The 21,516-nt window shown below is 47.1% G+C and overlaps 1 protein-coding gene across 1 annotated transcript in view; it reads left to right on the top strand.

Annotated features, from left to right (window-relative positions):
• The first annotated feature begins 1,099 nt into the window (after positions 1-1,099).
• stk25b (serine/threonine kinase 25b) overlaps positions 1,100-21,516 on the top strand; it is a 290,058-nt gene continuing 269,641 nt past the window's right edge. The window contains exon 1 of the mRNA XM_070883287.1: positions 1,100-1,105. The gene's annotated coding sequence lies outside the window, so the exon portion shown is untranslated. The remainder of the gene's footprint in view (positions 1,106-21,516) is intronic.

Below are 21,516 nucleotides of genomic sequence, written 5' to 3'. Positions count from 1 at the left end.
AGAGGTTTAGCAGCTTTGAAAGTGGATAAATCCGCAGGCCGGAAATGTATCCCAGACTGTTGAGAAGCAGGAAAGGAAATAGCAGAGGCTCTGATCACCATTTTCCAATCCTCTCTGGCTACAGGTGTGGTGCCGAAGGACTGGAGGACTGCTAATGTTGTATTTTTGTTTAAAAAGGGAGAAAGGGATAGACTGAGTAATTACAGGCCAGTCAGCCTAACCTCAGTGGTGGGAAAATTATTGGAAAAAATCCTGAGGGACAGGATAAATCTTCATTTAGAAAGACACGGAGTAATCAACAATGTCAGCATGGATTTGTGAAGGCAGTAGGCAGTCCCTCGAAATCGAGGAAGACTTGCTTTCACTCTAAAAGTGAGTTCTCAGGTGACTGTACAGTCCAATATGGGAATTACAGTCTCTGTCACAGGTGGGGCAGACAGTGGTTGAAGGAAAGGGTGGGTGGGGAGTCTGGTTTGCCACACACTCCATCCGCTGCCTGCACTTATTTTCTGCATGCTCTCGGCGACGAGACTCGAGGTGCTCAGCGCCCTCCTGGATGCTCTTCCACCACTTTGGGAGGTCTTGGGCCAGGGGCTCCCAGGTGTCGGTGGGGAGGTTGCATTTTATCAAGGAGGTTTTGAGGGTGTCCCGGAATCGTTTCTTCTGCTCACCTGGGGCTCAATTGCCGTGTAGGAGTTCCGAGTAGAGCACTTGCTTAGGGAGTCTCATGTCGGGCACGCGGACGATGCGGCACATTCAACGGAGCAGGTCAAGCGTGGTCAGTGCTTCGATACTGGGGACTTTGGCCTGAGCGAGAACAATAACGTTGGTGTGTCTATCCTCCCAGTGAATTTGCAGGATCTTGTTTGTGGTGGCAGCTTTGGTGGTACTTCTCCAGCGCTATGAGATGGCTGCTGTATATGGTCCATGTCTCTGAGCCATACAGGAAGGCAGGTATCAATACTACCCTAAGTTTGGTGGCAGATTTGAGGTCCTGGTCTTCAAACACTCTCTTCCTCAGGTGACCGAAGGCTGCGCTGACACATTAGAGACGGTGTTGGACCTCGTCATCAATGCATGCCCTTGCTGACAGTAAGCTCCCGAGGTATGGAAAATGGTCCATGTTGTCCAAGGCCGCACCATGGATTTTGATGACCGGGGGGCGGGGGGGGGGGCAGTGCTGTGTGGCGGAGTTAGATTGGTGGAGGACCTTTGTTGTCTTATGGATGTTTAGCGTAAGGCTCATGCTTTCGTATGCCTCAGTGAAGGTGTTGACGATGGCTTGGAGTATCTGACTAACTTGATTTAATCTTTTGAGGAGGTAACCAGGACAGTCGATGAGGATATTGCGTTTGATGTAGTGCATATGGATTTTAGCAATGCTTTTGATAAGGTCCCACATGGCAGATTGGTCACAAAAGTAAAAACTTATAGGATCCAAGGCAAAGTGGCAAGTTGGATCCAAAATTGGCTCAGTGGCAGGAAGCAAAGGGTAATGGACAATGGGCGTTTTTTATAACTAGAAGGCTATTTCCAGTGGGGTTCCGCAGGGCTCAATACTAGGTCCCTTGTTTTTTGTGGTATATATCCATGATTTGGACATGAATGTAGAGGGTATGATTACGAAGTTTGCAGATGATACAAAAATTGGCCGTGTGGTTAATAAGGAAGAAGAAAGTTGTAGACTGCTGGAAGATATCAATGGACTGGTCAAGTGGGCAGAACAGTGTGAGGTAATTCATTTGGGGAGGGCTAATAAGGCAAGGGAATACACAATAAATGGTAGGACACTGAGAAGTGTAGAGGATCAGAGGGACCTTGGCGTACATGTCCACAGATCTCTGAAGATAGCAGGACAGGTAGATAAGAACGCATAGGAGATGCTTGCCTTTATTAGCCGAGGCATAGAATACTAGAGCAGGAAAGTTATGCTTGAACTGCAAAAAATACTAGTTAGGCCACAGCTAGAGTACTGCGGCAGTTCTGGTCACCACATTACAGGAAAGATGTGATTACACAAGAGAGGGTGCAGAGGAGATTTACAAGGCTGTTGCCAGGACTGGAGATTTTTAGCTACGAGGAAAGATTGGATAGGCTGGGGTTGTTTTCTTTGGAACAGAGGAGTCTGAGGGGAGACCTCTTTGAGGTGTATAAAATTATGAGGGGCCTGGATAGAGTGGATATGAAGGAACTATTCCCCTTAGCAGAGGGGTCAACAACCAGAAGACATAAATTTTAAGAGGTTTAGAAGGGATTTGAGGAGAAATGTTTTCACCCAAAGGGTGATGGGGGTCTGGAACTCACTGCCTGAAAGGGTGGTAGAGATAGTACTTGGATGTGCACTTGAAGTGCTACAACCTACAGGGCTACAGACCTAGTGCTGGAAAGTGGGATTAGACTGGATAACTCTTTGTTGATCGGCATGGACATAATGGGCCGAATGGCCTCCTTCTGTGCTGTAAATTTCTATGATTCTCTGACCCCCACCCACCAAGACCCCACTGCTGCTATTGATCTGTTCAACACCTACCTTATCTCTGCCTTCAATACCTTTGTGTTTTACAAGTCCCCCACCATTCCTACTCCCACAGTACAATTCCCATCTCCACACCCTTAACTCTGAAGGCCACAGGCTTAATGATGCATGACTGGCCTGCTCATTCACTGCCAGAACCAGCTGGATCACCTTCAACAATACTGTACCCACAACCCCCGCCAACACCCCACACCGCCCCCCCCCGCCACCCCCCACAACCATCCCTCTCCCACCCCCACCCACTACTTCGCATAGCTCCTGGACAGCAAGGCCAACGTCAGACTCCTCTTCTCAATGACAAGCCATCTCCTCAAACCCACTTACGTCTATCCTCACCTCCATCAAGTGTAAAGAGCTTATACGGTTTTGTTTCTAAGATGGTCCTTGGTGGTGACCTCATCCACAAGCATCTGTACATACAGCAAACACCCAGTTCTACCTTTCCATCACCAACTGCTTGCCTGACATCGTTATGGATGAGAAAATGCTTTCTCCAACTCAATCGGTCGTCCTAATCAGCTCCCAAGAAAAGCTCCACACACCAGCCTGACTCCACCCCATCCCCAGCTGCTTTTCTTCGGTTGTGCCTGACAGTCAGTAATTCTTTTGACTGAGCTGAGCTTCAAGCCCAACATCTTAACTGTACACTCATAATAAAGGATGAAACTGAGTACCGCAAGCAATAAGTGTGACCTTAGCTCCTTTAATTAGACTCCAGAGTGCAGGTACCTTGTGGTTGGCCTGCTTATATACTGTGCTCTCAAGGGATGCTGGAATCCCTTGGGACTCCAACAGGTAGGCCCTCTGGTGGTGGTGTGATACAGGTTGCCAAGGGTTAAATACATAACATTAACCTCACTCAACTCCATACCTACCCCAACCCCACTGCCACTGAAACCCTCATGCACTCCTCGTTCACCAGCCTCCCACATTCCACCATACATACTGTACAACTTATCCAAAGTTTGTTCGTCTGCTCCCTATCCTGCACTAAGACCTGTTTCCCCTCTGGCCCCTGTCCTTCTCAACCTGCAGTGGCTGCTATTCCAACAATACATCAAATTCAAAGTCCTCACTATTGGCTAAAAATTCCTCCATGTCTTAAACCCTCCCTACCTCTCCAAACGCCTTCAGCCCTACAGTGCAATGCAAGCCCTCTATTCATCCAACTCTGACCTATCTTTCTTTGCCCACACCCTCGCCTTCAGTCACAGAGACATCATCCAGATTGGTCCCACACCCTGCAACTCTCTCCCTAAACCACTCCACCTTGCTGTCCCATTCCCCTCTGACAGAATCCTCCTCAAAACCTATCTTTGACCATAATTCTGTCACCTTTCCCTACTCCTTCCCTTCATTGCTCAATGTCCAGTTCAGCCTCTGTGCAGTGTTTTGGATCATTTTATTCTGTTTAAGGTTATGGAAAAACAAGTTGGCGTTAAGGCTCATCATATTCCACAAGAATTGTCGGGGGAAACCGTAGTTAGGAGCAGATTGCTTGCTATATCACTTTTGTTAATTGCAGCAAAGGCCTAAAAACAGACACTCACTCAGAAACAGCTCACATCGATAGGATGTGGAGAAACACATAACGAACTGCACCAAGATCGCCTCCAAGGAAACCAAAACCAGCCCCTCAAGACAAGACAAGAGGGAGAGAGCAAAAAAAAGAGAGCGAGGGGGGGGGGGGGGGTAGCAAGAGAGGGAGGGGGGTAGCGAGAGAAGGAGGCGGGTAGCGAGAGAGGGAGGGGGGGTAAAGAGAGAGGGAGGGGGGGTAGAGAGAGAAATAGGAGGGGTAGAGAGAGAGGGATGGGGGGGTAGAGAGAGAGGGAGGGGGGGTAGAGAGAGGTAGAGAGAGAGGGCGGGGGGTAGAGAGAGAGGGAGGGGGGTAGAGAGAGGGGGAGGGGGGTAGAGAGAGGGAGGGGGTAGAGAGAGAGGGAGGGGGTAGAGAGAGAGGGAGGGGGGGGTAGAGAGAGAGGGAGGGGGGTAGAGAGAGAGGGAGGGGGGTAGCGAGAGAGGGAGGGGGGGTAGCGAGAGAGGGAGGGGGGTAGCGAGAGAGGGAGGGGGGTAGAGAGAGAGGGAGGAGGGGTAGCGAGAGAGGGAGGAGGGTAGCGAGAGAGGGAGGGGGGTAGCGAGAGAGGGAGGGGGGTAGCGAGAGAGGGAGGGGGGGTAGCGAGAGAGGGAGGGGGGTAGCGAGAGAGGGAGGGGGTAGCGAGAGAGGGAGGGGGTAGCGAGAGAGTGAGGGGGGTAGCGAGAGAGTGAGGGGGTAGCGAGAGAGGGAGGGGGTAGCGAGAGAGGGAGGGGGTAGCGAGAGAGGGAGGGGGTTAGCGAGAGAGGGAGGGGGGTAGCGAGAGAGGGAGGGGGGTAGCGAGAGAGGGAGGGGGGGTAGCGAGAGAGGGAGGGGGGGTAGCGAGAGAGGGAACAACAACATTCATGCTACAAACTTTATTTAATACTGCTGTAAAACAATTGGAAATGTCAGCAGGAAGGAAGTGGCCAATTTCTGCCATAGACATTAATGCTGTGACGCTGGTATGTAGCTGCTGTCATTTTAATGTGCTGGGAACATGCTAGTGTGAAGATTCTCGACAGCGTGCAAACATCTCACTGGCATGCCTCACTTAATCAGCATTTCAACAGCTGATTGTCAGTGTGTCTCCAGCGCGAGGTGTGATGTGGGCAGTGAAGCTTCACAGTCCTGAAACACACATCATCGTATTAAATGGCAGAAAACAGGCACCCGCTCCCAACATATAAAACAACTTTTACAATGTCACTTATTTTATACAAGACAAACATTTGGCCAGTTTCTGACAGCTTGCCAGTACAGACAACCTGAAGTTACAGAATGGCACAGGCATTCATCCAAATCCAATAATAATATTATGTCAGTGTAACCGTTTTTTTGGGTTGCAAATTCCGAACTGCTTACTACCATGCTGAACTGTACCGGGCGGAGGTGTTGGTGGTGAGGTATGGGTCCATTAGACCCAGGTGTCATATAAACACAAGACAGGAGCCAAATGTCTCTCCCGTTCCGTTGGTGATTTCAAAAGGATTTCTGGGCTTCGATATTGTGAATATTCCTTACCAATATATATTTGTGGAATATATTCCTGGCTATCTACAAGCTATGCACGGTGGAAGATTTGCACAGACAAAAAGAGTTTGTGAAAGGGGTTATATAAATGCAAGTCGATCTCTTTCTTCCACCTTTCAGGTGTCACACCTGTACAATTCTGTTACATTTATACCTGATTGCCTCCAAGTTCCCAATCGTAAGACAGCAACAAATCACAATTGAACAGACACAAACGTACCAATCAAAAGCCAGAGAAGTGAGAATGAAAATAGCCAATCAAATATGGGCATCAGCAAAGAGCTCAAAGGAAGAAGAGGGCATTATGAAATCAAAAGTCTTTTCAGCCACTACCTTGTCTTGTTTTGGGGATTTTATTCTTCCTCTAGAGGTCTGCATCTCTGCTAGAAGCCTGTACCTTGAGTTTTATGACATCCCCAACTGAAGAGGTTTAACCAAATAGCACACTCCAAAACTGCATAAGTGTCGATGTGAGTCATTCTACATAAGCACATAAGAAATAGGAGCAGGAGTAGGCCCTCTGGCCCCTTGAGCCTGCTCCGCCATTCAATAAGATCATGGCTGATCTGATCTTGGCCTCAACTCCATTTCACTGCCCTCTCCTCATAACCCTTGACTTAGTTATCCTTCAAAAATCTATCTATCGCCACCTTAAATGCATTTAATGACCCAGCCTCCACAGCTCTCTGAGGTAGAGAATTTCAAAGATTTACAACCCTCTGAGAAGAAATTCTTCTTCATTTCTATTTTAAATGGGCGACCTCTTATTATGAGACTATGCCCCCTAGTTCTAGACTCCCCCATGAGGTCCAACATTCTCTCTGCATCTACCCTGTCAAGCCCCCTAAGTATCTTATACATTTCAATAAGATCACCTCTCAGTTTTCTAAACTCCAATGCGTTTAGGCCCAACCTGTAGACCCAATTCTGGCTGACGGCAACTCCCAGAATGCACCTTCAGGTTGCCATTCTCCTTCAGTCCCATAGAGTTGGGCAGACAGGACAGAGCTTACCTAAAGGATGTCAAGACTCGCTTGTGAATGGCCAGTCTTGCTGCCAATCATGGACAAAAATATTCTGCTGCTTTAAACGCACATCCGAATTTTTCAATTGGATGTGCACATCCGATCATCTGATTGGAGATCAGACCTCTGGAGAATTGTTGTTTCCCCTTCAGATATTCCCCGATCACCACAACATTGTCGAACAGCTGAGTCCCTCCTTCCCTCACGGTCCAGTGGTTTTAATACAGGTTGAGCATCCAAAATCCGGAGTTCCAAAATTCAGAATGTTCCGGAATCCGGACACCGGCCGATCTGTGGTGGGGTCATCTGGACACCGGAAAATGTTCCGAAATCCGGACTCCCTCCCCGCCTCGGCGGCCCGACTTCGCCTGCCTCGACCCTCAGCGGCCCGACCTCATCCCAGCCTGACCTCACCCCGACCCTCGGCGGCCCGACTTCGCCTGCCTCGACCCTCAGCGGCCCGACCTCATCCCAGCCTGACCTCACCCCGACCCTCGGCGGCCCGACTTCGCCCGCCCCGACCTCGTCCCGGCCCTTGGCGGACCAACCTCACCCCGGCCCTACCTCGTCCCGGCCTGACCTCACCCTGACCCTCGGCTGCCAGACCCCATCTACCTCGACCCAGGCAAAGAAGTTCCAAAATCCGGAAATATCCGGAATCCGGAATGGCCTCGGTCCCGAGGTTTCCGGATTTCGGACGCTCAACCTGTATTACAACTCTACATCTTGCTGCGCACCCTTCCCCGACTTAGGATGAGAGCACGCCGAATATCATAGCCACGCTCCATTCCATCCGCGAGCAACACTACGGGAGATCAGCTAGCGTTAAGTATATTTGGATTTTTAAATTTAGAAAATAAGGGAATTTGCACATTGTCCTTTTCAGGATTTTTGACCTGCATCATGTATAATGCACGGTAGTCAAACAGTCTACGATACGCACATTTATAAACCACACAAGTCACACGCTATCATCCAGTCCTTACCATTTCTGCAACACACATTGGGTTCAGTCGCCTAAAGCTGACAACTGCAGCAAACAGCAGCTACTCCGCTCAATGTAGCTATGTTGCATCAGTTGCTACCGAGTGCTTAGAAACGGGTGACCAAACAACGTGCTTGGGCACACCTGACAGTCTAAGAACAATCGCTCCGGATAAATGTGTCCAACACTGCTGCAATATGCATTAAGGTGTAAAACTAGTACGTATGCTCACTGAGCTAAACTTAAACTAAAAGACTAAATGGCCCGTTTATAGAGAAACAGTTCCACTGCTGGCGTGCCCTCTCAGGGTGTCATTGACATGAACTGTGGGAAACTGACGCAAGATCATATCCTACCTGTAATGTATTTGCTTCAAGGGTTCTTTGCTTAAGAATTCAGTTCGCAGGCCACACAGTCCGCATGCCAGACACGAGACTCCCAAAGCAAACGCTCTACTCGGAACTCCTTCATGGCCAACGAGCCAAAGGAGGGCAGCGGAAACGTTACAAGCACACCCTCAAAGCCTCCTTGATAAAGTGCAACATCCTCACCGACACCTGGGAGCCCCTGGCCAAAGACAGCCCTAAGTGGAGGAAGTGCATCCGGGAGGGCGCTGAGCACCTAGAGTCTCATCGCCGAGAGCGTGCAGAAATCAAACGCAGGCAGCGGAAAGAGCGTGTGGAAAACAAATCCCACCCACCCTTTCCCTCAACGACTATTTGTCCCACCTGTGATAGAGACTGTGGTTCTCGTATTGAACTGTTCAGTCACCAAGAACTCATGCTAAGAGTGGAAGCAAGTCTTCCTCGATTCGAGGGACTGCCTATGATGATGATGATCATTGCTTAAGCATTCATAGCAACACATTGCAATTCAGAACTAGTTAGGTTATTAGCAAAAGATTTATCACACTACACATTACCAGTTCATCCACCAGGCTCACAACCACCTGCCTCATTATGGATTTCCCAAACCCAACTGGCTGGGGTTTTTTTGAGTCTTGTGACCATCACGTGACTGGCCATGCCACTCTCAACTCAACAACTATTTTTGTAAAACTTTTAATTCAAGTGCCCCTTTTTTAAGAGCACCAAACCCCATAAATTAACAATTAAACATTAAAGGGAACCTTGTCAAATCAAATTAAAATGTTGTTCCCTGTTGAGATAATGCACTCCAGTCCTTCTGGTGCCCACCTCTCGCGGAAGGCCGCGAGCATACCGGTGGACACCACGTGCTCCATTTCTAGGGACACCCTGGCCCAGATGTAACCGCGGAAGAGAGGCAGGCAGTCGGGCTGAATGACCCCCTCGACCGCCCGCTGCCTGGACCGGCTGATGACCCCCTTGGCCGTGCCCAGGAACAGTCCTACGAGGAGGCCCTCGGACCTACCCGCTCCCCTCTGCACAGGGTGCCCAAAGTTCAGGAGCGTGGGACTGAAGTGCAACGAGAATTTGAGGAGCAGTCCCTTTAAATAATGGAACAGGGGCTGCAACCTCGCATATTCCATAAAAACATGGAACACGGACTCCTCCAGACCGCAGAAATTGCAGGCGGCCTGGGAGCCCGTGAAGCAACTTAAAAATTTATTGCACGGGACTGCTCCGTGCACCACCCTCCAGGCCAAGTCCCCAATAAATAGTGGGAGGACTCCCGCCTAGAGTGCACTCAACAGCTCTACACACCTGTGAGTATACTCACCAGTGCAGACATTACATCACCCTTTCAACTTCAGTCTCCAAGCTCAATTAAACTATGCATTGGACGGGCTCTATTTAATGCAATCTACTTTTCTTTTTATATACTCCTCTGCATTGTGGGCCACTTTTAAAATCAGAAAATAAATAATGCTTTCCATGGTTATTGAAAAATGCTCCAAGCCAATTACTTTAGTCCAAGCAATAAACAAGATCGAGGGGCGATGCGATAATAGAATCATAGAATCTTACAACGGAGAAGGAGGCCATTCAGCTCATCATAACTGTGCCTGCTCTTTGCTATCCAATTAGTCCTACTCAATGTTCCCTGTCATTTTTTTTGGGGGGGTGCCCACACGGCCCCTTTAACGGGCTGCACAGTCCATTCAAAATTTCACGCATGCAGCTTACCGGCTGCGAGGGAGCCCAAGAGCACTACATAGCCACACAGCTTTTAGGGGACATTAGTCCTACAGCCCTCTCTTTCCCCATAGCCCTGCAAATTTTGCCTTTTCAAGTATATTTCTAATTCCATTTTTAATATTGAATCTGCTTTCGAGCAGTGCATTACAGGTCATAATTTCTCCGCATCTCCCCTCTGGCTCTTTTGCCAATCACCTTAAATCTGTGTCCTCTGGTTACCATCCCTTCTGCCACTGGATTTCTCCTTATTTACTCTATCAAAACCATTCATGATTTTGAACACCTCTATCAAATCTCCTCTTAATCTTCTCTGCTCTATGGAGAACAACCCCAGCTTCTCCAGTCTTTTCACATAACTGAAGTCCCTCATCCCCGGTATCATTCTAGTAAATTTCCTCTGCACCCTCTCCAAGGCCTTGACATCCTTCCTACAGTGCAGTGCCCAGAATTGGACACAATATTCCAGCTGGATCTCTGACTTCAATACACTCAACGACTGAACCTCCACAGCCTTCTGGGGTAGAGAACTCCAGAGATTCACCACCCTCTGAGTGAAGACATTTCTCTTCATCTCAGATCTAAATGGCCGAGCCCTTATTCTGAGACTGTGACCCCTGGTTCTAGACTCCCCAGCCAGGGGAACCATCCTTCCTGCATCTACTCTCTCAAGTCCTGTAAGAATTTTGTATGTTTCAATGAGATCACCTCTCATTCTTCTAAACTCTAGAGAATATGGGCCTAGTCTACTCAATCTCTCCTCATAGGACAATCCCCCCATCCCAGGAATCAGTCTGGTGAACCTTCGTTGCACTCCCTCGATGGCAAGTATATCCTTCCTTAGGTAAGGAGACCGAAACTGTACAAAATACTCCAGGTGTGGTCTCACCAGGGCCCTATTTAATTGCAATAAGACGTCTTTACTCTTATACTCAAATCCTCTTGTAATAAAGGCCAACATACCACTTGCTTCCTTAATTGCTTGCTAACTTTCAGTGATTCGTGTACAAGGATACCCAGGTCCCTTAATATCCAAAAATCTATCGACCTCTGTCTAGAATATACAGGTAGAGAGCCTTGACAGCTCTCTGGGGTAGAGAATTCCAAAGATTCACCGCCCTCTGAGTGAAGAAATCTCTCCTCATCTCTGTCCTAAATGGCCGACCTCTTATTCTGAGACTCTTCCCAACATTTCCCAATCTCTCATCATTTAAAAAATACACCAAAGTGGATAACTTCACATTTCTCCACATTATATTCCATTTACCATGTTCTTGCCCACTCACTTAGCATCCCCTTTGCATCCTCTTCACAACTTACTGTCCCACCTAACTTTGGATCAGCAAACTTCTATATATTACATTTGGTCCCCTCATCCAAATCATAGATTGTGAATAGCTGGGGCCCAAGCACTGATCCTTGCGGTAACCTCTTGTGCGCAACTTATCGAATGCTTTCTGAAAATCCAAATACACCACATCCACTGGTTCCCCCTTAGCTAATCTGCTCGTTCCAACCTCAAAAAACTCTAACAAATTCGTCAAACATGATTTCCATTTCATAAATGCATGTTGACACTGCCCAATCCTATTATTATTTTCTAAGTGCTCCGCCTTGATTTCAAAATTCTCATCCTGGTTTAGAAATCCCTCCATGGCCCCATCCTTCCCTATCTCTGTAATCTCCTCCAGCTCCACAAACCCCCCATCCCCCCCACCCTGTGCCCGAGATGTCTGCGCTCCTCTAATTCTGCCCTCTTGAACATCCCTGATTATAATTGCACAACCATTGGTGGCCGTGCCTTCTGGTGCCTCGGCCCTAAGCTCTGGAATTCCCTCCCTAAACCTCTCTGTGTCTTTTTCTTCCTTTATAACGCTCCTTAAAACCTACCTCTGTAACCGTCACCTGCCCTAGTTTCTCCTTATACGGCTCGGTGTCAAATTTTATGTCACATAGTACACCTGTGAAGCGCCTTGGGATGTTTTATTACATTAAAGAAAGATTTGCATTTATATAGCGCCTTTCACGACCACCGGATGTCTCAAAGTTCTTTATAATGGGGTTAGACAGGTTAGATGCAGGAAGAATGTTCCCAATGTTGGGGAAGTCCAGAACCAGGGGACACAGTCTAAGGATAAGGGGTAAGCCATTTAGGACCGAGATGAGGAGGAATTTCTTCACCCAGAGAGTGGTGATCCTGTGGAATTCTCTACCACAGAAAGTTGTTTAGGCCAGTTCACTGAATATATTCAAAAAGGAGTTAGATGAAGTCCTTACTACTAGGGGAATCAAGGGGTATGGTGAGAAAGCAGGAATGGGGTACTGAAGTTGCATGTTCAGCCATGAACTCATTGAATGGCGGTGCAGGCTAGAAGGGCCGAATGGCCTACTCCTGCACCTATTTTCTATGTTTCTATGTTTCTATAAATATAAGTTGTTGTTATTGTTGTTACCACCTCCTTAATAATAAATTTTAGCATTTTCCCTACTACTGATGTCAAGCTAACTGGTATGTAGTTCCCCGTTTTCTCTCTCCCTCCTTTCTTAAATAAATTTGCTGCCTTCCAATCCATGGGAACCATTCTAGAATCTATGAAATTTGACAACCAATGCATCCACTATCTCTATAGCCACCTCTTTCAAAACCCTAGGTTGTAGGCCTTCAGTCCCATTAATTTCTCACGACTATTTTTTTACGAATATTAATTTCTTTCATACAATCATAGAAATTTAGAGCACGGAAGGCGGCCATTTCGGCCCATCATGTCCATGCCGGCCGACCAAGAGCTATCCCACTTTCCAGCTATTGGTCCGTAGCCCTGTAGGTTACGGGACTTTAAGTGCACATCCAAGTATTTTTTAAATGTGGTGAGGGTTTCAGGCAGTGAGTTCCAGACCCCCACCACCCTCTGGGTAAAGATATTTCCCCTTATATCTCCTCTATAACTTCCCCTAATTACTTTAAATCTATGCCCCCTGGTTGTTGACCCTTCTGACAAGGGAAACAGGTCCTTCCTATCCACTCTATCCAGGCCACTCATAATTTTACACACCTCAATCAGGTCTCCCCCTCAGCCCCCTCTGTTCTAAAGAAAACAGACGCAGCATCTCTAATCTTTCCTCATAGCCAAAATTCTCATCCAGGCAACATTCTTGTAAATCTCCTCTGTACCCTTTCCAGTGCAATCGCATCGTTCCTGTAATGTGGTGACCAGAACTGCACACAGTACTCCAGCTGTGGCCTAACCAGTGTTTTATACAGTTCAAGCATAACCTCCTTGCTCTTGTATTCCATGCCTTGACTAATAAAGGCAAGTATTCCATATGCCTTCTTAACCACCTTATCTACCTGGTCTGCTACCTTCAGGGATCTGTGGACCTGCACTCCAAGGTCCCTTTGTTCCTCTACATTTTTCCATTTAATGTGTAGTCCTTTGCCTTGTTAGACCTCCCAAATGCATTACCTTAAACTTATCTGGATTGAATTCCATTTGCCACTGTTTTGCCCGTCTGACCAGTACATTGATATCTTCCTGCAGTCCGCAGCTTTCTTCTTCATTATCAACCACACAGCCTATTTTAGTGCCATCTGAAAACTTCTTAATCATACCCCCAACATTCAAGTCCAAATCATTGATATATACCACAAAAAGCAAGGGACCCAGCACTGAGCCCTGTGGAACCCCACTGGATACAGCCTTCCAGTCACAAAAACACCCATCAACCATTACCCTTTGCTTCCTGCCTCTGAGCCAATTTTGGATCCAACTTGCCACTTTGCCCTAGATCCCATGGGCTTTTACTTTCATGACCAGTCTGCCATGTGGGACCTTATCAAAAGCTTTGCTAAAATCCATAATTCACTACATCATACGCACTGCCCTCATCGACCCTCCTGGTTACATCCTCAAAAAATTCAATCAAGTTAGTCAGACGACCTTCCCTTAACAAATTCATGCTGACTGTTCTTGATTAATCCATGTCGTTCCAAATGAAGATTTATCCTGTCTTTCAGGAGTTTTTCCAATAATTTTCCCACTCCTAGCCGGTAATTACTCGGTCTATCTCTTTCTTCCTTTTTAAACAAAGATAGAACATTAGCAGTCCTCCAGTCTTCCGGCACCACACCTGTAGCCAGAGAGGATTGGAAAATGATGGTCAGAGCCTCTGCTATTTCCTCATTTGCTTCTCTTAATGGCCTGGGATACATTTCATCGTGGCCTGGGGATTTGTCCACTCAAAGCTGCTAAGCCCCTTAATACTTCCTCTCTCACTATGTTTATCTCGTCTAATATTTCACACTCTTCCTCCCTCATTGCAAAGTCTGCATCACCCCTCTCTTTTGTGAAAACAGATGCAAAGTATTTATTAAGAATCATACCCACGTCTTCTGCCTCCACACACGGATTTCCTTTATGGTCTCCAATAGGCCCCACTCTTTCTGTAGTTATCCTCTTGCTCTTAATGTATATATAAAACATCTTTGGGTTTTCCTTGATTTTACTTGACAACATTCTTTCATGCTGTCTCTTTGCTTTCCGAATAGATTTTTTAATTGCACGCCTGCACTTTTTATACTCCAGAGTCTCTGCAGTGTTGAGTTCTCTGTATCTGTCATAAGCTTCTCTTTTATTCTATATCTTACCCTGTATGTCCCTTGACATCCAGGGGGCTCTAGATTTGTTAGCCCCACCCTTTTTCTTTAAGAGAACATACTTGCTCTGTACCCTCAGGATCTCCTCCTTGAATGCCTCCCACTGCTCTGACACTGATTTACCATCAAGTAGCCGTTTCCAGTCCACTTTGGCCAAATCCCATCTTGCAAGAGCAAGATTGAATAATTGAATATCAAAGATGTCATCTGGCTATTATGGAGACCCTGAGCTGGCCAAACAAAAGGTCTGCTTAGAACCACACGTACACAAGATGACCACTCGTTGACCTCAGGCTCAAGGGAGCAATAAAGACAATTCAAAGAGGAACTAATATAACCATATAACAATATAATATTAGTAGAGCGTGCCAACAGAAAAAAAGGGCTCAAGGAAGGGGTGGACAATCAAGGCCGAAGTGCCAGAACTGTGACAAACTAGGCCATACAACGAGGAAATGCTGGGCTAAGGGGGGAGGAGTGGGAGGACAGGGACCCGGACAGATTAGAGCAGTCCCAGGAGGAGAACCACCCCTGACCAGGTAGAAGAGGTAGCGCTCCTTAGAGAAGCTCAGCGGCCTCCGCGGCCATTCCCCCCGCAAGAGACGCTTTCTAACAAGGACATCATAAGTATGCTATGGTTGGCAGCCACCCAATAGGGGTTACCCGCCCCCGGTGAAGATGTGGGACCATAAAGAGAGGACCCAAGAATGTTTGTTAGCACAGTTTTAGGGGGCCAGCAGTGCGAGATGCTGATAGACATGGGAGCATCAATATCCATAACTAATCTAGATTTACCCCTTACCAAGGAAATGATCAGCATACAAAGAGTAGGAGGAGGGAACAGAAAGGCAACTTTAAGTGAAATTGTACTATTGGAAGTACAGGGGATAATACTACCCACCCAGTTTTGGTGCTGCCCCAATCCAGAAGGCACCATATTAGGAATAGAAACATTAAGGGAAATAGGGGTATTAATAGACCCCCAGCATAACCGAGTTGTCTGGGGAGACAAGTACCAAACTCAGTGTAAATTTAACCACCCGGGCCATCGGCAGCAGTGGGTGGCTGGGATCCGGCCAATAGATCCCGAGGGTGCCTGAGGAAGTATATGTCAGTTATACCCTGCCCTATGGGCCCAACACAAACAGGACTGTGAGTTGGTAGGGCCCGAGCCAGTCAAGATACCAGGCCCAGAACATAAAACCTATCGGCAATACCTGCTGAAGCCCGATGCTCAAGCAGCTGTCCTTCAGATAGTGAAAGAATTGGAAAGGGAAGGGGGGTGGTGAGACAAACAATCACCAGTATGGCCAGTAAAGAAACCAGACGCCTCATATAGGCTGACTATAGATTATACCGCCTTAAATAAAGTTACACCCCGGGAGCACCCGATAGTAGTCAGCCCGACAACGATTTTTAATGGCCTGGGCCCGGAACATAAAATATTCACTGTATTGGATATAGCAAATGGATTTTGGGCCATACTCTTAGACGAGGAGTCACAAGGGAAGTTGGCCTTCACTGTAAGAGGAAAACAGTATACATGGACTAGAGCGCCCCAAGGATTCCAGAACAGCCCGGGTATATTCCACCGGATGCTGGCTGGGGTCCTGGAGCCAATAGATGTAGGGGAAGGAAGTACCCTCTTGCAATATGTGGACGACATTCTTATAGCGTCCGCCACGGAGAAACAGCACGTGCTGGCATTGACCACGGTGCTTGGGGCCCTACAACAGGAAGTGCTGAAAGCTAACCCAAAAAAGGCCCAGATAGGGAAGGGCCAAGTCACGTACCTAGGGTACATAGCAACACAAGGGAAAAGGCAGATGCCCGAGGATAGGAAGAAGGCCATGAGGACGATGCCAAAGCCAGGGACCATAAAGGGAGTCAGACAGGTATTAGGACTGTTTAATTACTGTCGGAACTTTATCCCGGGATATGCAGAAATGGCTCAGCCCATACAAGATTTGGTAAAAGGGGGAAAAGCCTTCCCAAGAGCCGGTAGACTGGGGCTTCGAACAAGAAGCAGCGTTTCAACAGCTGAAACAGGCCCTTATGAGCGCCCCCGCCCTGGGACTACTGGACCGGAATAAGCCCTTCCATATTTATAATCACCACAGCAAAAACCAATATAATGTGGTGGTGACCCAGCAACATGGGGACAGGCAACGACCGGTGGCGTATTACTCCACTAAGCAACAACCTGTAGCTGCAGGATTATCTCGATGTGTAGCTGCTCTCGACTGCGCAGCCTGGGCAGTCAGAATTAGTGAACCCGTAGTAATGTCAGGACAAATTATCCTACATACGCAACATACCCTGGTAGAGCGGGAAGACTGAGAACAGTGTCAGACACAAGAAGGGCGATGTGGGAGGCGGTACTAATACCCCCGAGCGGCACAGTAATGATAGTAAAAGATAGCGGGAACAACCCCGCAGGATGGATCATTACGGAAGGCCAGGATCAAGAATGTAACCTGATAGAGGAAGCAGAGCAAAGTAGCTCGATAAAGGAAGAGCCACTCGAGGGAGCGGACATGGACCTTTACGTAGATGGGTCCCGTCGGTACATCGACAGAACGCCCCAAATGGGGTGGGCAAACACGGGGAGTAGGGCAGTTAGAAGGGAGCCTCTCAGCCCAAGTGGCCAAATTAGTCGCCCAAATGGAAGTCCTCAAACAGGCAAAAGCTAAAAGGCTAAATATATATACAGACAGCCGATATGCGTTTGGGGTGGTCCACGATTATATGGTAGCCTGGAGTCGGCGAGGTTATATGACATCGGGGGGAGGACCAATTCGACATGAGAACATAGTTAAGGAACTGGTAAAGGCTTCCCTCCAGCCCCATGAATAATAAAGATCAAAGCCCATAAGAAAATCATTGACAGACATCAGCAAGGGAATGCCTGGGCGGATGAGGCAGCTAAGCAAGCGGCAGAAGCAGGGAGCCTACGGGCTAAAATAGTGCCTGTGCACTTGGGCTGGAAGAAGTAATTATGTTTAAAGTAGAGGAGGCAACCTTACAGCAGGATAAAGATGAATGGGGTGATGTCTTTTTTTTTAACCAATAAGGGAATTAAGGGTTACGGGGCGAGGGCGGGTAAGTGGAGCTGAGTCCACGGCCAGATCAGCCATGATCTTATTGAATGGTGGAGCAGGCTCGAGGGGCTAGATGGCCTACTCCTGTTCCTAATTCTTATGTTCTTATGTTCTTATGAATGGAAAAGACAGGGAGGTAAACAAGGCGTGGACAGAATCTGGAGGAAAGATTGTAATGTGGTAGACCCAGAGTATATACAATGGGGTATGCGCATACAGGCAAGACCAGCATGACAAATTCAATGTCCCAATGCTGGTGGTGGAAGGGAATGGGAAGAGATATAGAAAATTACTATAGGAAGTGGAAAAATAAAGGTCAGAATGGGACACTAACCCCGACCAAAGGGACCATGGGAAAAGCTGCAGATAGACTTCATGGGGCCACTGCCCAATCACCATGGAAAAACGTATTGTTTGGTTATAATAGATCAATTCATAAAATGGATAGAAGCTTTCACAACTAGAAATTGCTTAGCTGAGATGGTGGCTAGAATATTAGCAGAAGAAATTATACCTAGGTGGGGAATGGCCCTACAGATAAGATTCAGATCAGGGTGCATACTTCACGGGTAAAGTAATGAAACAAGCATTTGCCCTACATGGAATCAGGCAGAAATTCCATATCCCCTATCATCCGGATTAGTAGATGGAACGAATAGGACCCTGAAGAACGCATTGGACAAGATGATCGATGAGACAGGAAAGGGATGGGAAGATATGCTGCCCCGGATTTTAATGAAGTTAAGGGCAACCCCAAACCAGACCATCAGACTCACGCCTTTCGAGCTAATGACAGGAAGGGCAATGAGATTACCTGAGGTTCTCGTAATGGGAAGTGATGACGTCGGACCCTACCTGGACCGAGTAAGGAGATTTGTGATAGAATTATGTAAACAATTACACGATCTGAAGGCACACGCCAGGGATCAGCAAGTGATCAAGGACTTGGAAACTGGCACCAAGGATCAAAAGGCTCAGATTCCACAGGTTGGGAGCAGGATAATGGTAAAAATAAACCGTGAAAAGCCAGGATTCTCACCAAAATGGACAGGCACTAATCAGGTAATAATGGTAAGCAATACATGCGCGTGCATGGCGATAGGCGGAACCGGACAGTGGAAACATTGGATACAGTTAAAATGTTACGTGTAACATGAGACTCTAACTGACCGGTGACGACCAGGAAAACATGTGTTTTACAGAATCTTAGTCCTAGTAGGAGGAATACTGGGTAACCTCATCTTATACCACGACCCAGCAGTAAGTTGCCCAGATGGCTATCAAGGAAATATTTCCACTACAAACTCAATCTTTTGCAGAAAATGCCAAAGAGGGTGACTTGAAGTGGAACGGACAAGCCCGGGTAAGGGACACTCATGGCAGAACCAATCATGGACATGCATGAATAGCTCGGACCAAGGAAATCCACACAAGTGTGTGTGGGTAAGATGTGACCTCACCAGAGAGGCAGAGGGGACTATCCCCATGCCCATCAGGGAATCACAATGCGGTAATGGTTCCTTATGGGAAATGTTCGTGTCTAAGATAGAGATCCCAACCACAACGACCCCAGAACCCCCAGGATGCCCAAACATGACACAGGGGGCAAGCGTAGGATTAGTAATAAAAAGAACTAAAGATAAAATCTACTTCGGAGTATGCCAAAGGGTAATTACGGTATTGTTAAACCTAACGGATCCCACTGTTTTGCGATAAGAAAAATATAAGCTTATATAAAAACCTAACCCTAAGAGCCCTTGAGAGGCCCGAATCCAAGACTATGAAGTTCAACGTAAAAAAGCTGAACAAAAACAGGAAAGATGGGAGGAAAAAAAGGGGAATATTAGAAATGGTGGGCGGGGGATACATGGCGTGCATTGCAACGGTTAATAAAATAGATCTTCAAACAATAGAAGAGCAGGTCATCACCCTCATACAGACCTTAAAAGGACTGCTGGAAAGGAGAGATGATAATGAGAAAATGCAGGTCCAGCTAGGGGACAGGGTGGAATAGGAACTGCTACAGGTTGCCCATACATTGCGGGACCATGCAAAAACGATAAATTTGGTAAACCAGGCTGGACAAGCTATGAGTAAAAGAATGGCGGCCGAGATAGTTTGTGCGGGATATGGGGCTTGGATGCTCAATACGGTAGAACATAACCTAGAACGACTCCAGAATGGGGAGGTGCCAGATTGGATAATCAATGATGTATTTGCTGAATGGACATTGGGCAAGAATGACACCCAAGCTTGTGAGGTCCGGAGGAATACCCATGCCTGGGTCCCTAAGAACAGGTGTGTAACTGGACATCAGAATATAATCGGGCTCGAGTTATCAATACCACAATACGACGTGACAAAGGGAAACACATCGTACCAAGTAAGCAATATCGGAGAAATAAGGAATCAGACCCGTGTGCGGTATCACAAATTGCACCAGTACTTAATTAAAAATGGAAACAATACCAAAGGTGTCTATATTAAAGTTTGTTATAAGAATAATCAAGCTGTTTTATGCCGAGAGCACCCAGACCTCGATAACAACGACTGTGGATATTGCCGAACAGAAGGATGTGTGTTGAGTGTCATACCGCTGACACTGGACTCCGAAACGACCGCAGCCTCACAAGGAAAGGGAGGATGGTGCGTGAGTACCACGGCGGTCAACATGACGGTGGGGGGAGTTATCCACTGCCCTATCATGACCACCGACTTCTGTTTTGCGCCAAAAGTCGTTGATATTCAAGGATATATCACATATCCAGAATTGAAAGGAGAGTCCGTCAATGGGATGGCGGTGGACACTATCAAAGCAGAGTATAAAGGTTTCAAGGAACCACAAGGACGACATATACCCAAACTTAGTGAAGAACAAACCAAGTTGGAACAGGACATCCATGGACAACAGCAGAAGTACATCATCCTGATGAAGAAGATCGACAAACTCCAGAAGGACACTAAAGAAATGTTGGCAAACCAACCCTGGTGTGCGAGCCTTTGGACTGAACATGCAGGTGCACCCCTGGATAAGAATAATATCCCATGTATTGGTGATTGTGCAATGTGTGGTTTTAATGGTATTGTAGATTGAATTATGTTGGCGAGGAAAGCTATAGCTCAGGCCCCCATTAAAGCCTTAGGAAAAATTTATAAAACAGGTAAATGGTGTGTAAAGGGAGATACGAGAAGCCATCCGAAAGTAAGGGCTTGGCCACCCAGACGTACGGATTAAGCTGTCAATATCACTTCCCCTTTGGATGAAATAATGAGTGGACAGCACATTGGCCTATCTTGGGGTATATAGCCAAGGGCCAAAAGGGGGGATTGCAATAGCAAGATTGAATATCAAAGATGTTATCTGGCTATTATGGAGGCCCTGAGCTGGCTAAACAAAAGATCTGCTTAAAACCACATGTACACAAGATGACCACTCGTTGACCTCGGGCTCAAGGAAGCAATAAAGAACATCCAAAGAGGAACTAATATAACCATGTAACAATACAAGGCGAGTGACACCTGGAAGAAAGGAACAAATGGGTATTTGATCATGCGTTGGTACAACCAATCACATCACTGTTAAGGTCCGTCCACGAGGACACCAATGTGCTAAACCCTGTATAATTAAGGTGCAATTTGAACAGCTCGTTGGAGAGCCTCTCTCAGGCGGCTGAGAAGTGAGATGCTCCCCCTTCACGTGTTGGAATTAAAGTCATTGAAACTTATCCAAGGTATCCATCTGTTGAATCCGGGCTTGTTAAGAGAGGAGAAGGGCAATTCTCCCCATCAGATCTCAACTCAGCAAAATTGGCTTTAAGCTGATTGAGAACTTTATTTCCTAGTCCACCTTTGTCCTTTTCCATAACTACCCTAAATCTTACTGAATTATGATCACTAGCACCAGAACCCTCTCCCACTGGTACCCCTCCCACCTGCCCCTCTTCATTCCCCAAAACCAAGTCCAGAACAGCCCCCTCCCTTGTTGGGCTTGTTACATA

This window comes from Pristiophorus japonicus, chromosome 6, assembly GCF_044704955.1.
Source record: "Pristiophorus japonicus isolate sPriJap1 chromosome 6, sPriJap1.hap1, whole genome shotgun sequence".
NCBI classification, from domain to species: domain Eukaryota; kingdom Metazoa; phylum Chordata; class Chondrichthyes; family Pristiophoridae; genus Pristiophorus; species Pristiophorus japonicus.
Note: the sequence above shows the minus strand (reverse complement) of the source record. Positions and strands in the feature narration are given on the sequence as shown.